At 48.0% G+C, this 13399-nt stretch overlaps 1 pseudogene; it reads left to right on the forward strand.

Moving 5' to 3' along the window:
• The first annotated feature begins 329 nt into the window (after positions 1–329).
• On the forward strand, positions 330–2800 carry LOC116905607 (annotated as a pseudogene).
• Positions 2801–13399: the final 10599 nt, after the last annotated feature.

Raw genomic sequence — 13399 nt, forward strand, 5'->3', positions numbered from 1 at the left:
CTGGATGGGAGATCTGTTGTGGCTTCATTTTGGTACTGAGGGGGGGGTGCCTTGAGTGGTTATCATGCTACTAGCTAAATTATATTAATGAATAGGCTAATTTATACAAAAGAAAGAATAGGAAAAATCTTGAAGTACCTGGCGTACATTAATCACAAACTACCTCATGTTGTCTTTTCTTCCCTGGGACACCTGGATTGTTGGACGGACAAACTCCCCACTTCAAGGGGAAATTATTTCATTTCTTTGGTTGCATTTAGCAAATCTATTTTCTGGGCCAGGCATTATCCTAGGCTTTCAGGTTTAAAATGAAAATGTGTGGCTCGGTGATGGGGAGCGGCGGTGTGATCCATGGTAGGTGTGCCAAGTGTTTCTGTTACCCTACTAAGCTAAGAATCAAAAGAAGACCCAGGAACTTAACCATCTTGAGTCTCCCAGAAGACATACTCTTTCATATCCTGAAATAGCTTTCTGTTGGGAATGTCCCTGCTGTCCGAGCTGTCCACTCCCACCTCAGGTACCTGGTGGACAACCATGCCAATGTGTGGGCATCTGCCAGCTTCCCAGAGCTGTGGCCTTCTCCACAGAACCTAAAGCTCTTGAAGGGGCTGCTGAAAGGGGGGAAATTTGAAGCTGCTGTGAAGTTGGGGATCGCCTGCCTCTACAATGAAGGCTTGTCTGTGTCAGACGAGGCCCACGCTGAAGTGAATGGTCTGAAGGCCTCTCGCTTCTTCAGCATGGACGAGAGATTGAATATGGGTTCAGACCCCTTCATCTCTCCATCTGCCCACCATGGTCAGTGTCTGGAAGCTGTTGCAAGGCCATGGTCCATGACAGCCTCAGGGCCGAGTGTCAATTACAAAGAAGTCATAAAGCTTCCATATTACAGTGCTTGGGAAGAGTGCTAAATCTTTTTGGGGATGAAGAGAAAAGGAAGCAGGCTCATAACCTTTTTGAAGAGTCTGCTCATCAGGGATGCCTGGCCAGCTCATACCTCCTTTGGGAAAGTGACAGAAAGGTGGATATGTCTGATCCTGAACGATGACTCCACAGCTTCCGGAAACTCAGGGACTACGCTGGCAAAGGCTGCTGGGAAGCACAGCCGGCTTTGGCCAAAGCCCGTGCAGGTGGAAGCCAGCTTGGACTAGAAGGGACGGCCTTCAGTGAGTCGGTCTGCCAGCTCTTCCAAGCCTCTCAGGCCATCAACAAGCAGCAGATATTCTCTGTGCAGAAGGGGCTCAGTGACACCGTGAGGTACATTCTAATCGGCTGGTTGGTGAAGTTGCCATGATGAAGGACTTCACAAGCCTGTGTCTTCACCTGACAGTGGAGTGTGTAGGCCGGTACTTGCAGAGGAGACTGGTCCCCAGATACAAACTCCAGCTTCTGGGCATCGCCTGCATGGCCATCTGTACCCGGTTCATCAGCAAAGAGATCCTGACCATTAGAGAGGCTGTGCGGCTTACAGACAACACATATAAGTACGAGGACTTGGTACGCGTGAAGAGGGAGATCATCTCCGCCCTGGAAGGGAAGATTCGGATCCCTACGGTGGTTGACTATAAAGAGGTCCTGCTGACACTGGTCCCTGTCACACCCAGAACCCAATACCTGTGCAGCTTCCTCTGTGAGCTCACCCTGCTGCACACCAGCCTGTCTGTCTACGCCCCAGCCTGCCTGGCCTCTGCCGCCCTGCTCCTGGCCAGACTGATGCATGGACAGACACAGCCCTGGACCACTCAGCTGTGGGACCTCACTGGGTTCTCCTACAGTGACCCCACGCCCTGCGTCTTGGGCCTTCATAAGAAGTGTTTCGATGATGATGCAGCCAAAGACTACAGACAAGTCTCTCTGACGGCCGTGAAACAGCGGTTTCAGGAAAAGTGCTATGAGGAGATCAGCCAGGAAGAGGTACTGAGCTATGCTGAATTGTGCAGTACATTAAAGTGAAACAGGAGAGACCAGAGTCCCCATCTTTCCCTAGCTCAGGGGAGATCCACACCTTCCTCAGCTCACCCTCCAGGAGGAGAAACAAACGGAAGTGAGAGAACAGCCTTCAGGAGGATGGGGCAGCTTTGTCACCACACCCACCGCAGAACTATGGAACTAGGAGGAGACATTGCTAGGCAGCCTTCTGGACTGGAGCCTGGACTGCTGCTCTGGCTATGAGGGAGACCAGGAGAGCGAAGGTGAGAAGGAGAGGGGTGTTACAGCTTCCGGTGGACTCCTTGATGTCACTGTGGTCTACCTGAACCCAGAAGAACACTGCTGCCAGGAGTCCAGTGATGAGGAGGTTTGGCCAGAGGACAAGATCCACCCAGCACCAGGCACCCAGACACCTCCAGCCTCAGCTCCCTGGACCCTTCCCTGCAACAGGGGAGATCCAGGCAAGAACATCACGACCTCAAGCTACTCTTCCGTCAGCAGCTCAAGTCCCATAAGCCCCCTGGATGGTGGCATGGGGGGCTCTCCCCAATCTACCTCAGTGCTCTCTGTGGGAAGCCACTCAAGCACAAAGCCTTGCCACCATCAGGCCAAGAAGTCATGTTTACAATGTCGTCCCCCAAATTCCCCAGAGAGCGGTGCTCACCAGCAACCGGTAAAGCGCCAAAACCTATTGGGGCACAGTGACGAGGACACGAACCCGGCTTCCTGAAGCTCTGAGTGTGCTAGCCTTCACCACGCTGAATGTTTACTGAGGGAGGGCCGCTGTTTCACTAGGACACTGCCGATGGGTGCTGTATAGATCCAGAAGGGCAACAGATTCCTTAGGGGAGTTCAATGCAAGCTTTCAGAACATGGAGCTCGGTGAAAAGCTCTTCCTGCTGGACAGCAGCCTCCCGGCAGTCATGGCACAACTGTGAAACCCATCCCTCTCTACCCTTCTGGGTCCTGCTGTCTCCGGGAGCATGAGGCTCAGTGAGGAATACCAGCCTGGGTAACCTAACACAGTTCAAACCCCTGCAGGCAAGTCTTGTTCTAGACCAGTGGGGAGCTCTCACCTGAACACAGCACTGTCCCCCTCACCCTTCAGCCTAGGGAGCCTGTGTCCCTGCATATCAGAGTTGACTTTCACCTAATGGTGAGGTGTGAGGCCCTTGAAGCTGGGGTTGCAGGCGTCTGTCCCTCCCTCTGGCACTTTGAGCTCATTTTCAAAATCTGCCCTCCCTGAGTGGTTTGTCTGTGTCCCATCGTATCCATGTGACCGTGTTTCTGCACTGAATTTCTAAGCCATTCTTTGCCCGTCTTTATTTCTACATTTCTTCTAATGGGGAGGGGAAAAAAAGGAAGCTATTAAAATAGAGGGTATTAGATAAAAAGATAACAGATCCCCAATTTAAAAAAAAAATGAAAATGTGTAAGGCCTTCCATGGGAGACTGGAGGTTACCCTCAAACTTTGAGAGATCCAGATGAGGACTCACAGCAATCCAGGGATCAGTGTGATCAATGGATCAAGAAGTGGATCGCCCCTAAGAGGGAGACTTGGCTGTGAATTCTGAGTTTGCCACCTAATTAGCTGAAGTGCCCTGGGAGACCCTTGTCACCCTTTTGATCCTCGGGAACTTCATTTGCAAAATGGTGACTCAAAGAATAATAATGTGTTCCGGATGATCTGGCCAGACCTGAGTTCTCCTGTGTTCTCTAAAGTCTTACACTTCCTTACTGGCTCCTTTCTGTGCCTTGAGGAAAATCCTACAGGACTCCCAGAAAGCATCTTTTGGTCCTTACGCCACCTCTGATCACTTGCACACCCAACTACATTAATCTCTGTCATCCTGACTCACGCTGCTACACAAGCCAAACTGTGTCTCTACCAGACCATCCCCAGGGCTCCCTCTAGGATGTTATTGGATGTCTCCAGTGTTTTGCCTGACTGGATAGTTAGGGCTTACGGTTGCAGGTTTTACTGAAACAATCAATTCCTTCTATGGATGCCTCCAAGATATTTCACTCAGCTCCAGTATGTACTGTCTGACCACTGAAAGATTAACCACTGGGGAAGAGGGTGTGCCTAATCCTGTAGAGACTTGATGCCCCAGGGAAGGGGGATGCCTGGGAGTGGGTGAAGTGGGGAGCACCCTCTCAGAGATGAAGGGGAGGGGTCATGGAGTGAAGAACTCTGGGAGGGAGGAGGCAACATTTGGGATGTAAATAAATAAAATAATTATTTTTTTAAAAATTGAGCCTTATTTTTCAATTGCTAGAACTACTATTGATTCTTGTACTAATTAACGAATTCCCCCCTAGTTAAAAAAAAATGATTAACCATTCCATGAAATTGCTACAGCTTATAGTTTCCTCTCAAGTGTGTGTTTGGGGCAGTGGGGAGTTCTATGAGGCTAACTTGGTCCCAAGGAGAGTTTATCTCTGCCCTGTGAGGAAGCCAAGCTGGTAGTGGTTGTTTAAAAAAAAAGAAAAAAGCCTTCTTTCCTTTCTTCCAACTCCAAGTCCTAGAGCTATCCTTGTCCCCACCAGCCCTTCCTTGTCCCTACCTTCCCAGGTCACAGCCTTGGCAACCTCTATTTCCTTTGTCCTAAAGTGACACCTAGGTATGGACTTTGGTTTTATTCATCTCTTGGAGTTTTTATCACCACTCCCCCTTTCTCTGAAGTCTTTAAGCAGTGGTTCCCAACCCTCCTCCAAATGTTACAACCCTTTAATACAGTTCCTCGTGTTGTAGTGATCCCCAACCATACAATTATTTCTATTGCTACTTCATAACTATAATTTTGCTACTGTTATGAATCATACTGTAAATATCTGATATGCAGGATATCTGGATATTCAACCCCTGTGAAAGCATTGTTTGACCTCCCAAATGGGTCACAACCCACGAGTTGAGAACCACTGTCAGTTTGCTTGAGAAGCTTAAGTCCATGGTGTTTGATAATACCATGCTTCCCTGACTGTCTAATTTTAGTATATGTGCTGCCGAAGCGAGCACATTCCCTGACTGTCTAAAGCTAGCACCTTTGAGCAAATATTTTCCATGACAATTGCTTCTTGCTGCCATGTCAGACTGCATATTGACTTTGCCCTACTTTGTCCCCTGCATATGCCCAGCAGCCTTGACCCACTAACTCCTTTACTCTGACAGGAAAAGAAATGAAGTGAGGGTATAATCTCCCCTTAGAAGCCCTGGGTCCTGCTAAGACTGAACCCCCAGTGAACTAGATTGTTGGGGGGAGGGCGGCAAGGGGGGAGGATGGGGAGGGGAACACCCATAAAGAAGGGAAGGGGGAGGGGGAGGTTTGCCCGGAACCCGGGAAAGGGAATAACACTCGAAATGTATATAAGAAATCCTCAAGTTAATAAAAAAAAAAGGAAATGTAAATAAGAAATACCCAATTTAATAAAGATGGAGGAAAAAAACTGTAAAAAAAAAAAAAATCTCCCCTTAGTCCTGAGTATAGCAAAGACACAAGTCTACGACAGAGTCTACACATAGCCACAACTCCCCAGTAACACCATGCCAATAAGACAATATGAACATAGGACTTTCTTTTTTAATTTAATTTTATGTTTTATTTATTCACTTTACATCCCACTCACTGTCCCCTGGGTAATCCCCTCACCCTGGTACTTCAAGTCTCTGTGAGGTTGGGCGCTTCCTCTCCCACTGAGGCCAAACAAGATATCAGAAGATGGAAAAATCTCCCATGCTCATGGGATAGCTAGGATTAACATAGTAAAAATGGCCATCTTAACAAAATCAATCTATAGATTCAATGCAATCCCTATCAAATTTTCAACACAAATTTTTATAGACCCTTAAAGATATTCTCAACTTCATATGGGAAGAAACAGGATAACCAAAACAATCTTGAACCATAAAAGAACTTGAGAGGAATCATCTTCCCTGACCTCAGACTGTACTACAGAGCAATAGCGATTTAAAAAATAAAGTGCATGATATTGGTACAGAGACAAGCAGGTTGTTCAATGGAATTGAATTGAAAACACAGAAATAAATCTACATACCTATGGACACTTGATTTTTTTTATATAAAGAAGCCAAAAACCATACAATGGATAAAGAAAGACAACATCTTCAACAAATAGTGCTGGTCTAACTGGGTGTCTACATGAAGAAGGATGCAAATGGATCCATATTTATCACCCTGAACAAACCTCAAGTCCAGGTGGATCAGGACCTCAACAGGAAATTGGATACACTAAATCTCGTAGAAGAGAAAGCAGGTAAACGCCTTGAATGCCCTCATACAGCAGACAATTTCCTGAACAGAAAACCAGTGACTCAGCCTCTAAGATCAGCAACTGATAAATGGGACCTCATGAGACTGCAAAGCCTCTGTAAGGCAAAGGACACTGTCGATGGGACAAAACAGCAGCCTACAGATTGGAAAAGGATCTTCACCAACCCTACATCTGACAGAGGGCTCATATCCAAAATTCATAAAGAACTCAAGAAGTTAGGCACCAACAACCCAAATAACCCAATTTTAAAAATGGGGTTCAGAGCTAAACAGAGGATCCTCAACAGAGGAATCTTGAATGGCCGAGAAGCACTTAAAAGAAATGTTCAAAGCCCTTAGTGACCAGGGAAACGCAAATCAAAACAACTGTACAGTTCCATCTATACCAGTCAGATTGGCTAAAGTAAAAAAACTCAAGAGATAGCACCTGTTGGTGAGGATATAGAACAAGAAAAACACTCCTTCGTTGCTTGTGGGAGTGCAAACTTGTATAACCACATTGGAAATCAATTTGGTGGTTTCTCAGAAAACTGGGAATAGTTCTACCTCAAGACCAGCTATACCACTCCTTGGCATATATACAAAAGATGCTCCACCATCCCACAAAGACACTTACTCAACTAAGTTCATAGTAGCGTTATTCGTAATGGCAGGAAGTGGAAACAACCTAGATGTCCCTCAACTGAAGAATGGATAAAGATGTGGTACATCTATACAATGCAGTACTATTCATCTATTAAAAACAAAGACATCATGGATTTTGCAGGTAAATGGATGGAACTTGAGAATATCATCCTGAGTGAGAGCCCAGTCCCAAAAGGACACAGGACTTTCTAACCTTTAACTTCCCCCTTTTCCAGGATTTCTCATCTCCTCTAGGTTTCTCATAGGTATCCTAGGTCCTGAGAGAGAAAGCCCCGAGGAAATTTGACCTCCTGGAAGCTAAAATCCTAAGCTCATAGAGTCTTTTTACAACAGGTTTCTCTACCAGAAGGAGGTCTGTAGGCTGCTACAACAGGCTGTGTGACCTCTGACAAGTCACACAACTTCTAGGTCAGCATCCTTATGATCTGACATCCTGGGCCCTGAGTTATACAACAGTGTGCCTGCTTTAAGCAAGTCCGAAGAACATTACAAACCCAGAAGTTGCTGTCCCTAAATGCTGGCTGCTTGAGTCTGCAGAGTTGTCCAGCCATGCTCTCTTTAACATCTGGATGGACCCATTAGGCCCCATCCCACACACCCTCCTGAAATGTTCTGGACCTTCCTACAACATGTCCGTCCCTGTGAACCATCTGTTCCCATCTCTATATCTCTTTCTCTCTGTTGTCTTTCAACTGACCCCCACCTCTGCAGATCCAGTCTCCCCTACAATGTATGAGAAGCCTTCATCGCTGTGGGATGATTTAAAATCTGTGGGCCCAGCACCCTCACATGGGTTGTGCATGGGGTGTTGGTAGAGCATTCACATTACAGCTGTAACCCTTCAGAAAAACCAAAGTGGTCCTCAAATATGTAAACATCTGCCTTCCCTTTAAGCTAACCAGTTCTAACTACAGGCAGCATTAAAAACAATTCTCCCTCATCCTACAAATAAAACGGGGACAATGGTTCCTCCTACCATGATTTTTACAGACGCTATTTAACAAGATTTTCAAGTTATTTTAATGGGACAGGTGGATGAGTGAAGAGCGATCCTGAACACTTGTCTTCTCTCAAAAGCAGAGATGGGAGTCTTGCCCAGAGAGAGACTGATAAGGCCTGTGACTCTTCAGGAGAGGGACCTTGTAGATTCTAAGTTCCTGAAAGAACATTCTCTACTTGCCCTCTCCCTCTCTGTGCCTAGCAGGTGTGTCTAACCTGTGCTCCACATGTAAGACCAAGGATAGCTATGAATTTGGCTCAATGCAAACTCACAAACTTTCATAAAACATTATGCGATTTTCATTTCATAACTCAATTGTGCAGTTCTCGAGCATACGCTTAGAAGTTGACAACCTACAAAGTCAAAACATTAGACACTCCTGGGCCCTAACGGAAGGAGTGAGGTAAGACTCCTGGTGAACAGAAGTTTACAGACGATCGCTACATTGTAACCAAATTTGATTTCTGCTTCACCCTGAGTTCCCTAGAGCCTGGAAAACATGGGTCAGTGTTCACTTGGAGAAATCAGGGAGTATTTAAAACTTACAAATATAAGACAACTTGATGGGAAATTTCTTTTAATTTAGACATTTGTTCAACATCTCCAAGTTAATTTGGTCAGGTTCAAGTTTTCTAATATGCCCTGCTGATCTTCTGTAGAGGACAAGGAGGAGAAAGGATATCAGTTCAAGGCTGAGGAGAAGGCCTCTCAAGAACCCTGGGCAGGAGGGAAGCTGGGATAGCCAGAGCCTGTGCTCTAGTTTTTCCGATGGATAGGAAATATTCTTGTAAGTGTCCTCTTGTCCTATGAACTACGCTGGACAAGTCTAGTGTGCAGATTTCAGAGGTTTAGTGAGTTTTTATAAAGCTTGGTATCAGGTCTTCTGAGACAGTGTGCTGTCAGTATACTGGGAAGAAATACTTTGATATTTCTTGTTGTCACAAAAATACCTCTAGTCCAAGAATAACCCAAAAACCTCAGCAAATTACTCCATTTGTGTACACAGTTTACTTTCCTCACTGTGCCCCAGAGATGGAAACAGGAGCTCTCTCTCTCTCTCTCTCTCCCTCCCTTCCTTCCCTTTCCCTCCCTCCCTCTCTCCTTCTCTCCCTGTCTCTGTCTCCCTCTCTGTCTCTCTCTGTCTCTCTGTCTCTCTCCATCTCTGTCTGTCTCTGTCTCCCTCTCTGTCTTTCTCTCTCTCTCTCTCTGTCTCTCTGTCTCTCTCTCTCTGCTCTCTCTCTGTCTCTCTCTGTCTCTCTGTCTCTCTCTCTCTCTCTCTCTCTCTCTCTCTCTCTCTCTCTCTCTCTCTCTCTCTCTCTCTCTCTCCCCTCCCATCACTGGCCCATGCCTAAGGTAGCGCATCCCTGAGGCGTCAGTTCATGAGCCTGGTTCCACTGTTTTCTCCTGGGCCAAGTTCTCTTGTCCCTTAGTCACATACCCTCTCTGCTACTCCATCTACCCTCTCTGCTACTCCATCTCATAGTTCACTCCTTCCCTTCCCCTGCCAGGCTCTCTCACAGCCCACCTCCTCCAGGAAGTCTTCCCAAGAACCTCCAAGCCTCTCCTGAGCTTGCTCGCTCGGCTTTGACTATTTGCCCAATGGTTGATCTCCCCTGTTGTCTCCTACCTGTTCCGGGTGTACCCAAGCATCCCAGCAGGAATGGGTTCCTGGATCATCTGGTATACAAGACTCAGCATGGACACAAGTGTCCTAGACCATATCCAAACTGCTGGGTAAACGTGCACACAGGACTTACTGTTTTCTCTCAGCAAGGGCATACTTCACCCCTAGAGAATATACCTGCAGTCTCAGTTAAATGCCCTCATGAGTGCCATTAGGAGTGGCCATGCTGGAAAGGGAAATCAGGTTATAAAGAACCTGGACTTAGCAGGTAAGAGGTCGGAGGTCGAGGCAATTGTCCCGGGTGCTAATCCCAATGTACCTGTCACATTACCAGCTGACAGTCTTGTACGTCTATGGCCTCACACACTTCCTGGCTCATTGCAGGTGCTCAGAGAAGGTCTGAGTGTGTGGATAGTGGTGGGCCATCCAAACTCATCAAAGCCAGGTGGTTTATGGCCCCACACAGACCTTGCCTGGTGGAGCTCTGCACCCAGGAACCACCAGCCTTGCTGCTCAGCCAGCACTTGTGTGAGGCAGCCCAGCTCCCTCCACACGTCCTTATTCCTTCTTGCAGAAACTTTCCCCTGCTGAACAGAACACACACTTCCTGTCAGCTCTTGTTTTTGTGATGGCTTGCTTACGAGCGGGGCATTCTGTTCTTGGTATTTCTTGTTAAAATATTTCACTTAATTAAGTTTTTACAACCAGCTCTGCTTTCTGTCTGTTAGAAGGTAGGGGCCAGTGTAGCGCTAGCCTCTGCTCTCACAGAGGCCAAGTCACTGAGACTCTGAGAGATCCAAACCCAGGCCCCTCAAGGCTACATTCCAAGGCTTCCGGCCTTCCACCTCAAAAGGGCTGGGTGTGTCAGAGGCCAGATCTCCATCACAGACCCCACTGGAGACCAGAGGGCCACCAGAGATGTTGTCTAATACCATCTGTTGGGACTCTTTCTCTGCCTGGGTCTAAATCCCAAACTTCATCCAGAAAAAGTGTGCTACGAACAACCGCAGGTGTCAAGAAGCCCACAGCAACTTCGTTCTCTCCCAGCCCTTGCCCCACTCTTTCCTAAGCTGCTTCCTGACCCTATTGTTCTGACTATTCCCACCCTCCTGCCCTTAGAGCCCCTCTCAGCTCCACGGGCAGAATACCACATTCATTCTCTATCTTCCACATGTGACTATGACCCTTGTCAAGCCCTGTTCCCCAACGTCATCCTCCGAACACTCCTGGGTCTCAGAGGAGCTCTACTGCACCATCATGGGCTGGAGGGGCCCTCTGAGCTATTGAATGGGATAAACATGACTGTCTTTTCCCTAAGCAAGGGAATGGCCCCAGGCGAGGTAGTTTTCAAAGGTGATCTCCACAGGGATGGGGAGCTGCTCTCGTGGCTCAGCCCAAAAATCTCCAAGGACTTCTTTGTAGCACAAACCACCCAGGCTCCCCTCTCTGTGTCCTACAGCCCCACTGCAAAGCCCAGAGTGGGGATAACTCAAGATGAACAAAAGCCAGGCAGCCCCTACTCTCTTACCAGTTTGCAGCCCAGCTGTAGCTGTCCCCTGTCACGAGGTTGCAGTGGGGACTGACCTCTGCTTTTCTGGGCTCCTTCATCCAAGGCAGGTGGCTCCCTGACCCCACCCAATACCTGGCCTTAGGGAAGCATGGGATAATTCTGGGCTCCTTATGACAGTTGCTAAGATGCCAGCTGCCACCTGTCAGGAATGTGCAGTCAGGGGTGTAGCAGAACGTGCTGTTTTCCCACACTTGTATCCCAAAAGGTTACAGGCCGTGGGTGCCTAATAGGCAGAACATTAGATCACTTGTCTCATTTAGAACAATAATCCGTTTTGCTAGGGGTCAGCTTGACACAAAGAGTCTGTCCAGACCGGGTCCCTTGATGCGACTTAGCCCTCCCCTCAAACTAATGAAATTTTCAACTCTTGGGTACTTGAGTTAATAAAGTGTGCCACACATCTGCTCGGGCCACTGGCAGAAAAAAAGCCCTGAGGTTCAATTTTGAGATCACTGACATAGTGTTTGAGTGGTCCCCCACTGGCACCTGGCGGGACACCAAATTAAGGAAAGCCGCACAATGAATGTGTGAGAGAGGGAAAGAAACCAACATGAGTGTATACACACAGAGGCCAAGGACCCCCTAGGGGAGGGTGAGAGAGGGGAGGCCTCAGAATTATAGGAGGGAGGATTGATGGGGTGCTACTGCTGGGATTTCACGCCAGTGGCCTACAGGTAATGAATTATTTTAAAAGGAAATTGGCACCAACACGATCTCAGGTCGAAAAGTAAAAGGGGCGTGTTTCCTATCTGATCCGTGCCGAATTAACTGAGTATGTTAATGTGAGTGTCTGTGAACCAAACACAAAGCTGGAGGTGGCGGGCCTCCAGAGAGGTGAGTTCCTCATAGACCCAAGAATCCAGCTCTTCCCCCTTCCCTGATGCCACTGCTCACCTCCCCATTGAGGGCATTGCGTTGGCCTCAGGCTTGCTCGGGGAACAGAAGGATCCCATTGCCTGCTGGGAGATGAACTAGTCACCAGTTAAGGAACAAATTCAAATTTCTTTCGCCTGTGTAAAGTCTGATGCGCTTCCTCTCCTAGACATTGGGAAGACACCGATTGTTGAGGAAAGAGAGTGGACCTGAACATATTGCCTTCTTCCCAAGAGGAAGAAATGAGGCCCTCCTAACACCCAAGGCCTGTCTCCCAGGAAATGCTGTGGTGTTGCGTTAGTTTGCATTAAGACCAGGCCGCAGATGTCCCATCTCTGGAAGCTAAAACAGGCCTTAGCTAAGGCTGTGCCTTCCTCCTAGCTCATCAAGCCCCTCCCTCGGGTATACATTAGGAGAGAGTGTGTAAGAAGGGCTGCAGGTGGGATCCTAAAGAAAAGAGCAGATGCTCACACTGTGGCACCATAAAATAGCCCCCAGGGGGTCTTTCAATGTGATTTTAGCCATCAAGCATAGAGATGTGAAGGGCTAGGGAAAGGCCACACCACCTCCAAAGAGCTTGGCTGGCCCTTCTCCTGAAGTGGGCTCAGCTGGGATACTCCAGGAGGGTAGAAGACTTACTTGTCCTTAGCTGTTCTGTTACCACCATCCGTTTACCTCAGGCATCCCTACTCTATAGTGCACACGAAGGGACTGAGAGAGAACACATAGGGATAGATAAACCAGGCAAACTCTGTTCATGTGCGTGTGAGGAGACTCGCTGACCAATGCTCCATCACTGTCACCAGTACATCACCAGTACTGCTGAGGTGTAAGGACACGAGCTCACAAATGTGGCTGACAGGGCTTTGCCAGTGGCTTTCAACCACTTACTTACCCTCCATGGTGGCATGTTTTTAATCCTACAAAGCTCCTGGAGTTCTTGTCCTCTGGCAAGCCTTCTCTCACCTACCTCCCCTACCAGGAGCCTTTCCTTAGCTGTGAGCCCTCTTTCCTTTTGCTGGCCCTGAGAAACTCCCACAGCCAGACCTTGGTTTCACAAGCTTTGACCCCTCTGCCGTCATTGATGGGAGCCCGGCTATTAGCGTAGCTAAGCAAAGCCTTATCAGTCAAACTGGGCAAAGCTGGTCCCAGCCACAGATCCTCTATGATTCCAGAAGCCCGTCCTCTAGAGTCCCCCAGAAGTGCTTTCCTTATGGGATCCCTTTATCCTGGAGAATTCTAGAAGTAAAAGGAGAGAGGCAGGGCAAAGTAGAATCAGTCCCCACAAGGTTCCCCATGATTAATGATGCTCCCAACATTCCCCTGAGGTTCTCTAAGCAACTGGGCATGGCTGCCTTGGAATGTGGCATCAGCTGCCCTTTGGGAGCTCTAGCCCCTCCTCAAAGCTCTGGAGCCCCCATCTGCCTACATCAGGGCTGTTTCTCTCACTTTCCCAGTGTTCTGCCTA

The sequence above is a fragment of the Rattus rattus genome, chromosome 7 (assembly GCF_011064425.1).
Source record: "Rattus rattus isolate New Zealand chromosome 7, Rrattus_CSIRO_v1, whole genome shotgun sequence".
NCBI classification, from domain to species: domain Eukaryota; kingdom Metazoa; phylum Chordata; class Mammalia; order Rodentia; family Muridae; genus Rattus; species Rattus rattus.